Genomic DNA, 17,110 nt, shown 5'->3' with positions numbered 1-17,110 from the left:
TTGGCCCTAAATCCACTCTTTCTCCCTCCAGCATTAAGCGTTCCTGACCACTATCCCTGCCTTCTTGGATCTCTCCCCTCCTCCCTCCCAAACTCTCACGCCAAAACTTTAGATCTGCCCCAATCTCTTGTTCCAAGCTTACACAACAACTATTTGTTACTACTTATTCCTGTCTTCCAGGATGCCAAAGGCTCTTAGGTTGATCCTCTAGTTAACTGAGATCCATTTCCCTTAGATGTCAGTGAAGGATTATCAATAATAAATTTTCCTCTGACATGTTCAAATTCAAACTAATGGATTTATTATAGGCACTAAAATAAGACTTGGGCGAATTTCAATTTCTCCACTTTTATAAAGAGATGCGTGTAAAAATCTAGGTTTACCAGCACCAGATTTACAATTTTGAGGGGAGCATGTTTTGTGCCACATACAGATTCACGCCTAATAGCTGACTAATCCAGCATAGAAAGTGGGTTAGTTGAAAGCAGAACAAGTGAAATCAAGGACCACCATGGATTCTTCCAGAGAAAGCCTAGTTAAAAAGAGTGCTGGGGAGGTAAGGCAGCATCGTATCCAGTGTTTGGTTCTCCGGACTGTGCAGGAGAGCTTTTAGACTTTCAGGCTGGAGAAGCAGGCAGAGACTAGATTATGGAGGGTCTCAAGGTCAAACCAAGCTTTTGGATCAATAAAGCAATGGCAATGGATTCCAATGGGAAGTCTAAGATTTAACTTGGTATGTAGAAAATGGAAGAAAATGTGAAGAAGGACAAAAGAAAAGAAGAAGAGGAGAGAATAAAAGAAAAAAGAATCCTAAGAGTTGAAAGAAGCCTTGGCATTTATTTATTTAGCCCCACCTTCTGCTCAGCGTTGGAATCCTTTCTTCAAATCCAATACTCAAGGTTCTGTATCCCAGAGTTACCTTGTGTCTTATTTTGAAGTAATTGTAGATTCACTTGTAGATGTAAGATACAATACGGAAAGATTCTATACATTTTTCATCCAACTTCCCCCAACGGTAACATCTTGCGTAACTATAGTACAATGTCACAACCAGAAAACTGATGCAATCCATTGTCCTTGTTCAGATTTTACCAGTTGTATCTGTACTCATTTGTGTGTATGTGCAGTTAGTTCTTTGCATAGATTTGTATGACCACCACCACAATCAAGACACAGAACAGTTCCATCACAAGGGTCCCTCATGCCTCCCTATTACAGCCACAGGCACCTCCCTCCCTAAACCTGCCTCAACCTCCAGCAACCACTAATGTGTCCTCTCTATAATTTTTCGTTTTAATAATGTTATATAAATGGCATCGTATAGTATGTACCTTCTGAGATTGGCTTTTTTCATTCCACATAATTCTTTGATGATCCATTCAAGTTGTTGTATGCATCAATATTTCATTCCTTTTTATAGTTTAGTAGTATTCAGTGGTAGGGATGTACCACGATTTATTACAAATAAAGCTACCATGAATGTTTGTGTACAGGTTTTGTGTGAATATAAGTTTTCATTTCTCTGAGGTAAACATTCAGAAGTGCAATTGCTGGGTCATATGGTAGTTGCATGTTTCGTTTTTCAAGGAACTGGCAGTTTTCTGGAATGATTGTACCATTTTATATTCCCACCAGCAATGTATGAGTGACTCAGTTTCAATACATAGAGTTTTAAATTGAAAAAATATAATTTAAAAATAAAAGAAAGAAGCTTAGTGACTGACCTAGGATTGCCTGATGGCAACATTACTGCCTTGCTCCTCTATAATGGAGAGAAGTCAAGATTTACATTTCCCAGAATCCACTTCCCCATATAGTTCCAGGGTAGCATCAGCCAATGAGAAGCATTGGAGTAGGATGTGGATAGTGGAAGAGAAGGTAAAGCGATCACTCTCTGGAGGCTGTTCTAGGCAGATTTGTGAGCTGACATAGACCCGAAGTTCTCAGCACTCTCTGGATTAACCCCTGGGAATCAACTGCTTCAGAATCGTTGGCTGCCAAGATAGCTACTATGGTGCTGCAGGCTGTGATGGTTTGTGGGAGTTTCCCACAAGTCCTTGACTTTAAAAGCAGCTTCTAGGTGAGTCTCTGAGAACTACCCACTTTATGCTGCAGGCTGCAGTCGTTGGCAATAGCTTCCTTTATCTCTGTGCCAGCCCTTCCAAAGTCTCTAATTCCTTGTATTAAAATTCTCCACACTTGGGATACATCAATGGTAGATGGAAGATGCTGTAGTGAAGGAATCTCAGGAGGCACAACTGTGGGAGACCAGCGCTGGTGCCACCGGATTCTGGGCCCCAGGAGCATGACTTTATTCCAGACCACGTTGGTGAGGCTACAGCTGCTGATACAGGTCCTGAGGGTGAAACTAATCGAAGTGTGGGCACCCAGCTGTGAGGCTCTGGGAAAGGCAAAGACAGAAGACCAAGTGTGGGTGCATAACTATGTTCGTATCCGACTTTCCTTCTAACTGTCCCTTGTCCCCTCCTAGTGCTCTCCTGTCCCTGTTCACTTTCTAACACTTCTCCTCCTGCCTACAATCCCTTCTATAGCTTCTGGCTTTTCTAAGCCAGAAATATTTGGCCTTCGCTTAAGACACCCCATTTCACATCACATTCTGCTTACTCACTTATAGATTTCCTCCACTGTGCTGAATTTTGGACTGTGGCTTTTACATCTTTATAGCTCTCCTCGATGTACAAAATAATACTAACAGGTTCTTTTTATTAAATGCTTATAACCTTTCTCCTTTCTTTTAGTTCAAGTCAGCAAACGATAGCCTGTGAGCTAAACCCAGTCCTCTACCTGTTTTTGTAAATAAAGTTTTATTGGAACGCAGCCAGGTTCATCATTTATGTATTGTCTGTGGCTGCTTTTGCTCTGAAACACCAGTGTTGAGTAGTTGCATCACAGATCTTACAGCCTGCAAAGCTGAAAATATTTATTATCTGGCCCTTTACAAAAAAGGCTTGCCAACCCTTGTTCACTTTTGGTAAGAAAAGAGATTTGTCCTTTGGATTTAATCCATTAAACCATTCACTGTGTTCCCTCTCGCCTTATAAAATGTGCAAGTATTATAATTGGGAAGTATTTTGAGAAATATGCATCATAAAATAAAATCTCAGTTTGGGAAGTGTCAGGGTCACTTAAGGGCCCTGTACTAAGCTTGTGTACAGCCAACGAAGTGTTCAGAACCTTGTCATAAACAATTATCGTTGAAAAATAATAAGCTGACATTTTAGATTTGTAGATAATTTCCTCTGAGCCTGGATAATATGAATCTGCCATGTGGAGAAGCATTTGTGTTCCACTCCAGCTGAATTAGTCTCTCCTCCCTCAATGCTTCCAGAATACTTCATTCTCTCTGTTACAGTATCTATTTCAATTGGCCTCACATTAATTTCTTTTCACAAGTATACTTCCAGACTAGGGTTATGAACACCCTGTGGGAAGGAAGTCTTTTGTCCATTCATGTAACCTCCAGAGAATTTTCCCAAAGTAGATGTTGATAAATGATGATTGAATAAATGTCATTAATGCAAAGATGAAAAAGAGCTTTACAATAACACTGATCTCATGAAATCATGGGCAAAACCTCAGTAGAGATTCTTCGCACTGTGCTTCATGCATCTACATTTTCGGTCATGTTTAGTCAGCTCACATCCATGTTTAGTTTGCTCATATGTGTGTATAGAAAGGAAGTCATTTCAAGAATACCTACTATACAATAGCGCTCTGTTGTTTAAACAAAACAAAACAAAACAAAACAATTCCCTTGAAAAAGTACATGCCTTGTCTGAGGTCAAGCAGTTTTCTCAGGAAATTAGCATTATTGTGAACCAGAAAACCCTTCTGGAATTTATTTCCTTAATTATTCATTTCACTGTTAAACTTCAGTGAGTAATGAATCCTGTTTAGCAGTCCAAGTGACATAGGATCCAATAGGCCTCTGGTTTCTCTTCTCTGTGAAGAAATATTTATAGTCCGGGTCCAGTGGAGTCTAAATAGAAAAGCAAGGCATCCCTAGGGTATTTTATTTGCCTTTGTGTAAAGTGGAGCTCTTGGTTGCAAGATGATGGAAACACAGCTTGAAGTAGCCAAAGAAAAGGGGATGGGGGCCGAAGTTGCTGGCTCACAAAATCCAAGAAGGAGTGAATAACCAAATGATGGGGGAAACTGGGGTGCAGCTGAGTCTCTGGAACCAAGGGAACAAGGGACTCCATTTGGAGTCTCTGCTTCTCTCTACATGCTGCCCTCATTGTTGTTCAGTGTAGATCAACCTTCTCTACCAGGAGGAAGTCTAACCATACACAACTCCTTTTTCTTTTTTCCTTTTAAAATCTTATAGCTTTATTCTTATAGAGGGACAGCCCCTCTCAACTTTAATCATAAAAATCCCAGGCAAAACTTTGGGGCCCAAGATGGATCAAACCTAAAAGGAGATGTGTAATATAAGAAAATGACACTTCTGACATAGCCATGGGGGTAAAAAGGGAGGGGGGCAGGAGGATGGAAGAGAGACAGTTCCTAAGTAAAGGGAGCTGGAAGGGTATTGGGTTGCCAATTCCAGAGAGACTCTTTGCTCTTTTTGAGGGCCTTGGGTTGTCCTATTTACAAACAAATTCCTACACTTCTGGAAAGACAAAAAAGAGGGCTAGCGAAGAGCCATACACTGGATACTTCCCCTCGGAGAACAGATTTTCGTCATAGGAGCACAGGTATCCTTAGCTAAAGGCAAGGAGAGGAGAAATGTTCGTATTCATTTGAAGTGTAGTCAGTGACAATAGGCTTTCCATCAGAGGGCGGGGAGAGAAACTAACAAGAAGCACCTAAAATGTGTGGCACCTGAAATGGACCCTCCCAGTAAATACTATGATGAGTCTGGTCTGTTTTCCTATTGCAAAAGGCTATGACTCTGATTACCTTATGGTTTCTCCTAGTTCTTGCCCAAGACTGCTGCCAGCCCACACCATGCCTTAATGCAAATTAGAAAGGCACGCCGCCCTTGAGGCAGACCCAGCACTCACCTACCTCTCTAGCACCGTGCCAGGACTCCTGTGTTGAGCGATGTATTTCAGCCTCCACCTGCCCCTCAGCTAGGTACCTTGCACACAGTCCAAATTGCACAAGCATCTGTGGCAGCCCCAGCCTACTCAGAGGGAGGTAGTGTGGGCAGGCTATGCTTTGTCTAAAAGCAAGGACTTACAACATCAGTAAAAGTGAGGCTGGGGTGGTAGTTTGGGCTTGACGATAGAAGACAGTAGCAAGAATGGCAACAATGGCTGAATTCAAATGACTCTAGGGATGGACAACCCACCTCTGGGTACCAGAGCCATAGGGACATTCCTGGGGGTGGGGAAAAAAGCAGCCAACTCCACTGGCTGTGCAACAGTAGAAGCAGCACTAGCTTCTGAGGCTCCTGGAATGATTCAAGGAGCAGGAGTAATGAGGGTCCAGGCGTGCTTATCTCTCCCGATTAAAAATAGGGAATTTATGTAGCAGAATGCCTTGAGAAAGATGAAAGTTTTTTGTCTCATTTCTTTTTACTTTTGAAACACTAAAAATAACTACCTTTTGAAGGAAATGATTATGTAAGAATTTAAGGAAGTTATCCTTAGAAAAAGTAAGATGAGGATTTAGGAATGCCAGTTTTATAATATTCTGTTCAAATCTGCACGTTAGACATTCTTCGAAGAGAAGCCACACCCACATTGTCCCCAAAGAGGGAGGAATTAGTCCCTTTGGGGCAAGAGCTCAAAAGAGAGGCAATGGCACCCTGAAGTGGGAAGAGCAGGAGAGAAAATGATAGGCGTCAGGGTCTGGAGAGGCATCAGAATCTGGGCGTGCCTTCGAGCTCCGGTGGAGATCAGCATTTGCCCTGGAGATCCTGATCACCCTGAACCCTAGGTGATCAGGGTACAGTTTTGCCACAAGTGAGCATCATGCCAGCACCAGAAGCAACTGCCAGAATAGAGGAGCCATCATCCCAGCGCTGCCGTGCAGGGAATAAATGCCCAGGCAGCCTGCCCTGTGCTGTTAGATCCCATTTATTTTTGTGCTTTGAAGGAACCGCCCATGAATGTTCCAGCCACTGCATGAGTCAGAGTCTTGTTCCCCAAGAGCTGCTGCAAGGCTGTGTCCATTCCACCCTCTGCGCCTGCTTCCTGGACCCTGTCTGAGACACCGTAATTCCCCTGGCTGTGTGCGAATTAGAGCTGGGCTGGGTTTCCTACTCTGACACCAGGATAGAGTCCCAGAGTTGCAGGGGTAGGAAAATGGGAAAGAACTGGGCACTAGCTGTGTGAGTATATGACAAACAGGTAACATTCAAATCATTGAAGGAAAGAACGGATCATTGAAAAATGTTGGGTAAACTAACTAGTAATTAGGGGAAAAACTGTTACATCATTACTTCACTCCATCTAAATAAATTATCTACAGACCAAAGATTTAAGTGTTAACATTTTTCAACATAAAAGTAATAAAAAATTGGAAAAAATGATAACAAATAATGTTGAGTACAAACAACTGAAAACTTCTGTGTGGCAAAAAAAAGAGAAAATCACATATAAAGTTGAAAGACAATTGACAAACCAGGGAAAATAATAACAAAAATGGGAGGCAAGGGTTAACATTCATACTATTAAAAGAGCTTGTACAAATTGAGAAAATTAAAACTCTCATAGAAAAAAATAGGCATAAGTCACAATAGGTAATTATAATCCAAATAGTCAATAAGTCTATGAAAAAATGTTCAACTTCGCTAGTATTCAAAGAGGTGAATTTAAACAATAACAAGATGATTTTCACCTATAAGATTGGCTAAGATTTTTTTAAATTGCTGAAACTTATGAATTGACAAAGTTGGGAGAAACATGTACTTTGTGCTTTTTCTGTATGCGTGTAAAATAGTACAACTTTTCCAGAGGACAATCTCAGAAGTATCAAAACATAAGCTATACATATTCCTTGGTGCAACAATTTTACTTGTAGGACTTTACTCCAGGGAGATTGTTACACGAATTTGAAAATATGTATTCACACTTTGTTTGTGATTTTGAAAAATAGGAAACAACCTTATTGTCCCCTAGGGGCTGGTTAAGTAATTGTGGTAAAAGCATCCGTGGAATACTATATAGCCCTTTAAAAGAATGATGTAAATCTATACCGTCACAGAAATATGACTTCAATGATTGATTCTTTGAGGCCCATGCATTCAATTATACTAACCACTATCCTTCTTCATCAGCAGTTTTGGTAAATTTCCCCTTTATTAATCACAGACTTTGGCACCTGTGTGCCATAGTCTTTAACCATAGACTTTGGTTCATAGTCTTCCAAACCATTATCATCCAAGGTGACTTACATGTCTGTTGGACAAACCATACCATTTCCAGTCTTAGGAATTCTTGAATTCCTCATTTACAGTAAAATACGGTAGACTGATTCTCTACAGTCACCTACCACGGCCATGGTATGCACAGATTGCGTCATCTCTAAAATTACTAAATCAGGTGTCCCTCTCTCTGACCACATTCTCTTATCCTCTCATCTAGGTTGCTTAACTCTTATATTTATTCTTCTGTTTCTTCAGGTCCTCTAATCCACCCCTCTATTCATCTCAGACTTAAGGATTGACCATTTCAAAAATTCTCTTGTCAATATTTTAAACTCCTTTTCCTCATTATTCTTATTGCACCTGCTGTAAAATCTCTTACCCTTTGTGGTTTGGATTGTATGTTGGGGTTTTTTTCATACCCTGGCTACCAAGCAATGCTAGAGTATCACACCCTGGCAGACAGGTAGGGCTATAAATTGATATTCACTAATTTTGATGGGGCCCCTGTCTTGGGTTCAGTTCTCACAAACAGAGCCTGAGACAAAGATTTGAATGCAAATGGTTTATTTGGAGATAATCCCAAGTAGAGGAATGAAGAGGGAGGAGAGAAAAGGAGGGAAAGAGGGAGAGAGGGATAGAAAGAGGGAGAGAGAAATGCCACAGGGGAAGAGGAACCAACACAGGGTGTGTTAATGAGCAGACGACCACTGTGGGCAACTGGAGCTCAGTCCCCCTGGGACCTCTGAGAGACTGCATTGAGCCCATCTATGAGTCATCCCACCCCACTCCTCTCTGTCGTTGGTTGAGGACTGCTCTTGGGGACATTAACTCCCTCTCATTCCAGGCTGCCTCATGCACAGGTCACACGAGCTCCTAGCCAGAGAACATCCTCAGGCAGAATAGGATAGGAATCTCTGCCTGCTCTTGACCTTGTTTCACAAATGACCTCTTTGTGGCAAACGTCAGAGGACATCAGTCCTTATCTCTCTTGCCCGCTCAGCAGCATTTGACTCTGCAGGTTAGTTTCTGCCCTGGGCTTCCATGATATCTAATTCTTTCGGTTTTCCTCCTTTTTCTCTGGCCACATCGCCTCAGTGTCTTTATTCATCTCTTAAATACTGCTGCCCTCAGCTCTCCAACATTCTCCAAGAGTGGTCTCAGCACTTGCACACCTCTAATTACCATGGCAAGGTGGATGACTCCTAGATCTACCGAAACAGTCCAGATTTCTCTGCTGAACTCCAGACTTAAATATGCATTTGCTTAATGCACGCATTCAGTTCTGTCACTTTGGCCAAGTCATTAAACTTCCCTTAATCTATGTTCTTGGGTGTAAAATGGAAATGAGATACCTACTTCTTATATCCTTTTAAAAATTTTGAAATAATTATGAACTCAGATCCAAATAACAGCAAGTTTCAAAGCTAGTACAGAGAGGTCCCCTGTGTCTTTCACCCAGTTTCTCCCAGTGGTTACATTTTTCCTAAGTATAGTACAATATTAAAACCATGAAACTGACATTATAACAATGTGTGTAGTTCTATGCTATTTTATCACCTGTGTAGTTTTGTGGAGCCACCACTGCAATCAAGACACAGAACTATTCCATCACCACACCACAAAGAGCTCCCTCATTTGCATCTGTTTTTACATATTTCTCTTTTTTTTTAACTTTATTCTCATCAAATCCTTGAGAGAAGGGACATACATGTTATTTGCTGTTGTGTTCCCAGAGTCTCACACGGAACTTTGCTCTTAGAAGCCATTGCTAAATGTTTGTGAAAGCAAGGATGGAAGGAAGGAAGATTCCATCCATGGAGGGCAGGGATATCAACCCGGGATCCAGGATCGACCATGACATTGCTTAGCTCCACACCGGTGACCAGGAACCTGAGGACAGAGGCCTCCTCCCTGCTTTTAGCTCCTGTGAATGAGATGTGGCAGATGCAGAAAGAGTCAGAGTGGTGAGGCTTACCTCACAGTAATTCCAGTAATCACAGCCCCAGTCTGTGGCAGAGAGGGAGGACTTTCTCAATCCAGTACCTTTTTTGGGAATCTCTCACATCACACCACATGGCCAGTTACCCACTCCACCTATCTGATGCCTGCCCTGCTCTGCCTCACATCATCGGCACAGCCCTGTGTTTGCTGGAAGCACCCGGGAGACCATCCTGACCTCAGCTTGTGTGCTACTTGGCTAGTGTGTAGGGCAACATTTGTCTCAAGGCCCAGGAAAGGTGGCCAGTCCTAGGGCGTGATTTAAAAATTCTGCTTAATTGTAATTGCTCTTGATATATAAGTAATATTTGTTTGCTCAGTAATTATGATAGTCAATAGGAGAAATCTAAAACTGGGAAAAGAGGCAAAGCATAGAAGAAAACAGCTAAAGAAACTGCATACACAATTATAAGTATGTTCAGGTCTGTACATGCCCCACATAGAATGTGGGGGGGTGTGTGTGTGTGTTTACCATCAAACTACTGTTCCTATCAGAAGGAGAAATAAGGTAGAGCTTATCCAACAGGGTATTACAATCTAATAGGTTTTAATCAGAGCAAAAGTCAAATTTGTGTTCCCTTAAATAGCATGGTTAAAGTCTCTGAAATGACAAAGCTCAGCTCGGAATCTTTGTGTCAGCCGTGAGAAATTTGTGTTGTCTAGTCTGTGAGTCTCAAGGGGCAATTGTTTTATTTCCAAGCCTTAAACTCATTTATCAAAGTTGTAGTTTATAAACTTGGTGCGGCAATTTGTGAGCTGATGTCATGCTGCCAGCAGGGTGGTTTGGAAATGGTCCACATGGGGATTCATTTTCAGTGGAGAATTGAGAGGCGTGGAATTAAAGCAATACCTGGGTCCCTTCATCTGGGGAAATTAGGGGTTTGGAAGTGCGGTATGTACATTGCACTCTGTACATTGTAAATGTACACTTACTTTGTGTGTACGATGTACAGTACATTGTACATAAGTGCAGAAGGACACGTCTTGGACATTGAATGGAGGAGCCAACTGATCTACGTCAGAGTGTGTTTGATTTTAGAGATCTGCGTTCACAGAGAGCACACACAGAATGGACGTAGTTAGAAGGACACAGATCTTTTGTTCACTGGTAGTTCCTCAGTGCTCAGAATAGTGCCTGGTGCATGGTTGGTGCTCAGAAAATTTTCATTGAATGAATAGTCAACATTTACAATGCATGCAAGGGAGAAAGAACAAACCAACAGGTATTCAATTGTCAACAAACCCAGGGCCCTGTGGACAGCAATGTCACAATTCAGACTTAGCCACAAAGCCTGTTGGGTCACATCAAAATGAAATAGAGGAGAGGGAGAAATCAGGTCAGTGGGGATGACAAAACCAGCTCTGGAAACTATCCTTGGTCCAGAGCCAGCTTGGTCCAATCTGGAGGGTGGGGTGTGACAGTGGGAGGCCCAGCGGCAGGCTAGAATTAAAATCAGGTGGATGGGGAACAGTCCAGTCTTAGCAGAACCCAGTCAGTGGCTGAAGATACGAGAAAGGATTTGATCTTATAGGGGAGGGACCTGGAGAGAACTACGTAGGGTGAAAGGGTCTAAATGCCAGCAAAGAACTAGAGTGCAGAACAATGGGACTGAGATCAAAGCCCAGACTTACGGGGCTAACATGGTAGATGACTGGGGAAGGCTGTAATCTGGCGGGTCTACATGGATGCCCAAAGCACCCTGCTTTCTAGGTCATCCTTGGCAAGCTTGATTTTAGGAGTTCACCAACTGATGGGCAAGGGCTTATATCGTAAGCAGGGCTGAGTCTACAGGTAAAGGGAGTCCGATCAGCTCCCTCATTGTGTGCTCTCATGGGATTCTAAATGTGCTTTCAGGTCATGCTCATCACACTTGCAGTTATTTCAACAACTTTTGCTTCTTGCTGGGGCAAGGGACTGGTTTTTTTTTTGTTTTTTTTTTTAAAGATTTTATTTTTTCCTTTTTCTCCCCAACGCCCCCCGGTACATAGTTGTGTATTCTTCGTTGTGGATTCTTCTAGTTGTGGCATGTGGGACGCTGCCTCAGCGTGGTCTGATGAGCAGTGCCATGTCCGCGCCCAGGATTCGAACCAACGAAACACTGGGCCGCCTGCAGCGGAGCGCGCGAACTTAACCACTCGGCCACGGGGCCAGCCCCGCAAGGGACTGTTTTTATATTGATTACCACCAAATCCCCAGCAGCACTACTTGGCACATAGTAAGCACATACCATGAAGAATAAAAGAAGGAACCCCTCGCTATGGAAGAGGCTTGGGAAAGCAGAGACGGACTCTGCAACTGACCAGACTTACAGCTCTGCAGCATTTCTCATCCCCTCTTCCTCTTATTTCCTTGCAATGGTCGGGACTGGCATTGAGGAGAAGGAAGGCAAACCAGAGTCATGACCCACCCTACAGAGCAAAGCTCAACAAGGCAGCTCTGCCACTCTGCCACTTCCTTCCTGAGAAGCACCAGATTTCCTGTTGCAGTTATACATTTTACTCTCTGAATAGTGGATTTCCATGCCAACATTTTCTTCTACATTAAAGAAGAGATCTAGTAAGACATTCTGAGGTCCAAGGGGAGGAAAGGTGAGGAGTAGAGAGAGGAAAGAGACAGGAAAGGAAGAAAAATAAAAGATCCCGTTACTACTTGCACCAGGACTGGATTTGGGCTGTCAATTGCCCCCTCTCCCAGTTACTGCCCGGTCCTGCCCACTCCTGACTTCCAGTCTCCCACAACACTGCAGTTGTAGCAAACCTCAACCTTGGGAGGCCCTGTCCAAGGAGCCCCGCCCACCACATGCCAGCACAGCAGCCACCTTTGTTCTGACCTCCTGACTTCTGTACCACGTACATCAAAATTTGGCTCTGTTATGGCTGGGGACCTCTTAGGGCTTTTTTTCTTGTACCAGGAGCATCCCCACCAATGAGACAGAACTGGAAGTTCTTATACTCTAGAATGCCTCTGAAGTCAAAGCTAATAGCTGAAGGAAGGGCAGGCGGTGGGAGAGAAAGAAAGACTCTCTGTGTATATATGTGTATTTTTAAACTAATAGGAAAAATATTGTAAATAGAATTCCAACAGGACAAAATCCTATCCAACAGGAAATTGTAAATGGTTCTAAGAAATACCAAAGAACATACACCGACTGCAGAAAAACCACGAGATGACATCATCGCCTCTAAAAGGACGTGGTATCTGAAAAAAATAAACTGGCTCATGAAGCAAACAGAGGATGGGAACATATCTGGAATGTGGGATTCTTTGTCCCATATTTTTATAGCAAATAAAAATGAGAGATTTCAAGCACAATTCTAAGAGGGTGGGGGGAATAAAAGAAAATAAACCAAATGGCTTGGAACTAGTAGAAGAAATTTCCAGAGAGACTCTAGTGTACACGGCAAGGGCAAAGAATATCAGTATCGCATTCAGACGTGTCAGTCTCTTAGAAAGGAGGCGATTTGACTTTTCCTCGTAACGCCCTTTTCCCGTTAGGTTAGCATTCACTGGGGCCCAGACGGGAAGCAAAGCAGTTAGAGCTTCCAGCAAAGTCCTCTCCGAGATACAGGTGGTCTTGGAGTCAAGCCCAGCGATCTGTCATAGGCTACTCTTCCAGGAAGTACAACACTAGCTAGAGGCTCAGGCACAGAGCAGGAGAGACGAGGTATCCATGGGTTGAAATCCATTTTAAGAACTTCCATAAATACAGTAATTGTCCTCATGGTATGCTTTGTTGGTTTGGGGTCATGCTTTCTTTTTGAACAACAAAGGTAATCCCATACAGAAATATCTAACTGTTGTGCAAAGGGGGTTATGAACACACACCCCACGGTGGAACGCAGTATAAAATGCAAAACACAGTTTACTGAGGGGAACCTTACAAGCACAGAAGGAGCAGAGCTCACACAAACCCCCAAGTTATCTTCCCCCAGAAAGCATGCTTAGGCTGAGACTAGACAGATCTCTTCACAGAAGGACTGGTCATACAACGCTCTGAGTTCTTACACAGAAAGGTGATTGTATAGTGACAGAAGCTTCCAGATCAAGCTGTTAGGAAGGGGAGCTGTCCCTCATCCCTAAAGGAAAGATAATAATAGCACATATCTCACAAAGCTATTAGGAAGATCAAGATAGTTAATACATATAAAGCATATAGAACACCACATAGCACAGAGGAAGCATTTTCTTGATTAAAAATTGTGTTGATTAAAAAACATGCATCAAGTGCCAACTATAAATCAAATGCTGTTTTAGGTTCTGAAAACACAATGGTGAACATGGAGCTTTCATTCTAATGGGAGTGACAGATAATAAACCAATAAACAACACAGTAAGTAACACAATGGCGTGTAATCATAAGCATGGGAAAGCTGTCTATGAGGAGATATTTGACAAAGATCTAAATGGAGTGAGGGCACAAATCATGTGGCTGTCTGGGGGGAAAGAGTATTCAAGGCAAAAAAAAAACAGCACATACAAAGGCCCTGAAGCATGAATGTAATTATTTCACTAGCTAAATTCTTAGACTTACTGGGTTAGAGATAGTAATTGTAAACGTTCTGATACAGAAATATTACAACAGTTTACCTTCCCACAAAACTTAGACCCGTTCTGAGTATTACCTTATTTAAATTAAGAACTAAGACTCAGGAACAAACAGAAAGACTCAAATTGTTATAAACATGCACACATAAGACCATAAGGAATCACCTTTCCTGAAGAGACAGCTGAAATGTCTGCCATGGAATTTCTCACAGAGTTTCACATTCACAGGCAGATTTTTAATGTTTTCCTTCTTAGTTTTTTCTGGGGTGTGTGTGTGTGTGTGTGTGTGTGCACGTGTGTTTGCAATTAGCATCTATAACCTTTAGAGTAAGGAAAACAATTCCTCAGTTAAAAACCATAACTCAACAGTTCTAAAATAAAGTCTTGCTGAATTACTGTACCTATTTATACACACCACTCAGAATAAAACATAGTAGAACACAATCAGAATATTCATTTCTCTTACTCCAATGAGATCCAAGGAAACAGACTTTTTACTCTTGTGGGTTTGGGGTTTTTTGTTTGTTTAGTTTACCAAAAAGATTTTTAACAGAAAGGAAACAATGCATGCACAAAATTATAAGAGGCACTGTCTTAGTGCTGCTTGAGTTGCTTTGCTCAAAATGCAAGAGTAAATCTTTTTCTGTTAAAAACCCTCAAATGCTCCTTAGACCTTGCACCCTCCTCTGTCTCTTCTACCATCTCCTTCCCCCTCTCCCCATCCAGACATTTTAAAGTAGTCTACACCTGCTGGAAGCCTTCGCTTCTTCGCCTGTCACTCAGTTCACAGTTGCGAATGGCTCTCTCCCAACCATTCCACCAAAAGTTGGTTTGCAAGGGTTATCAGTGACTTTTTACTGAGAAATCCAGTGACTACTTTTTGTCCTTATTTCAGTGGATCTTTCTGCTGAATGTAATGCAGTGGACTATTTCTTCTTTCTTGAAATTCTCAACCCTTGGCTTGGGTGACACCATACTTTCCTGAGGCTCCTTAACCCTTTCTAACCATTTCTTCTTGGCCGCCTTCAGGAGCTCTTCTTTCACTGCCGACTCCGTAAGTCTCGATGTTTTCCCATTTTCTCACTAGCTCTCTTTGCTCTTATGTGTCCTCCCTGGCAGATCTCACACACTTTCACAGTTGTAACAGCTACCTGAATGCTAAGCCTCCCAAACCTATACCTCCATCTAAGGCCCCAGACTCGCCAATCTAGCTGCCTGTTCAGCATAGCCATTGGAATCTCTCACCACACTCCAGGTTAATGTGTCCCAAGTTTCCCTCCTTTACATGCGTCTTCTCCACCATTCTCTCTTGGTGGCATGACTTAAGCACCCATAGAAACCTGAGATACTTCCTTGATCTCTCTTGCACATCCCTCATTGAATTATAGGCTGCAAGATGTCAAGCCACCCATGGCACAATCCAAACATACAATCGTATTCCAAGAAAAACAACTCAAATCCTTTCAGGGTTCTCTCTAAGAAGACCAATTCAGGAGAACCCAAACTTCTTGAAATGTGCTTTCCCGATCTGTCTTTATGGACTCACGTGCCTGATGTCTGACAGCTGCTATCCATCTAACCTCTCTTTTTACTCTCTTCAAAGCCCCCCAAATTTCCCTGACACCATTTCCGCTTGGAGACTCATTTTGCCCTTCTCTCTCTTCCTGTCTCTGTATGGCACAGGTTAACCTCACCGCTCTGGCTGTCTTGGCCTTGTTTCTACTTCGCCCTTTACCTGTATTCTGTACACACAAAAAAGTCCCAGGTCTGATCCAGGAAGCAAGGTTAGAGGGGGAAGATAATTTGATATAATTTATAATTTAATATCTTTCCTTTTATTTCTTCCACAGAATCAAACACTCCACATTTCCTAACAGTACAATGTCCTAAACATCTCTTAAATCTGTCCTTCCCTCTCCAAACAATGTTCATTTGTCCAGGTTCAGTCTCATTCTCTCTCATCTGGACCACCAGCCCCCAGGTTATATGCCTGCCTCCAGTATTGTTCTCTTCAGATCCATCCTCTGCTTGCTTCCCAGTGCTCTAACTTTGTGCCCCACCACCCCAACACACATGCCCCAGTGGTTTCCCATTTTCTCTTTTTTTCTTTGTGAGGAAGATTGGCCCTGAGCTAACAGCTGTTACCAGTCTTTGTCTTTTTGCTTGAGGAAGAGTGTTGCTGAGCTAACACCTGTGCCCATCTTCCTCTATTTCATGTGGGATGCCACTACAGCATGGCTTGACAAGTGGTGCTATGTCCACGCCTGGGATCCGAACCTGCAAACCCTGGGCTGCAGAAGCAGAGCACGCAAACTCAACCACTACGCAACCAGGCCAGCCCTGGTTTCCCGTTTTCTACAGCTGTTATAGCAAAGATCTTTCACCACACAGGCCAACTCCAATCATTTGGTGTAACGTCTAGAGTCTTGTGTTGAGAAGGATTATGAAGCCATGCCAGGTGTTGACAAACGAACAACATCTGTCATTGGTGAGGGAAGAAAGAGTGGCAGCCCTTGCTCTGTATTTGCTTTTTCTGATCCACAGAATAAAAACCAAACGCCTGCCCGCTCCTCCATCTTTACCTTCTGGTGTCCCTCCTCTCTGCTTACAGTGAACAGCTTTGAGTCCCCTCCAGCAGCATGCTGCTTCTGGAATCTGCGCTTTTGCTACGCAGCTATCCCTCCGTGGAATGCCCCCATCTGCCTCTCACACTCCCTTCTCCTGGCCAACCTTATCTCATCACTTGAGACACAGGCCAGAATGCACATCCCCTAGGAAATCTTTACTGACCTCCACCTCCCCAGCCAAAGTTAGGGAAGTGTTCTTTCTTTGTGTTGCCTCTGAACTCCAAGCTTCCCTCTGTCATTGCACATCGTCTTTTTATGCATCTGCCTCCCCCATTAGGTTGTCAACTACCTGAAAATAGAAACTCTGTCTTATTCAACTTTGAATGAACTCCCGTGGCTATCCTAGTGCAATGCCTAGCGCAGAATAGATCCTGGAAAAGGATTCAGTAATAAACAAATGGATGTAAGAATTAAAAATGGCTGTAAATACTTTGCCACCTCTCCTCCAAAGGTGGGGTCTATTTCTCCACCTCCTTGAATCTGGACAGGCCTGCAAGTAATTTGACCAATAGAATAAGGTAGAAATGACTCTGTGCTAATTCTGGGCCGAATCTTTAAAAGGACTGGTAACTTCTAATTCTTCCCTCTTGGAATCCAGCT

Source organism: Equus caballus, chromosome 6 (genome assembly GCF_041296265.1).
Source record: "Equus caballus isolate H_3958 breed thoroughbred chromosome 6, TB-T2T, whole genome shotgun sequence".
NCBI classification, from domain to species: domain Eukaryota; kingdom Metazoa; phylum Chordata; class Mammalia; order Perissodactyla; family Equidae; genus Equus; species Equus caballus.
The sequence above is the reverse complement of the archived record's forward strand: the minus strand, read 5'-3'. Positions refer to the sequence as shown.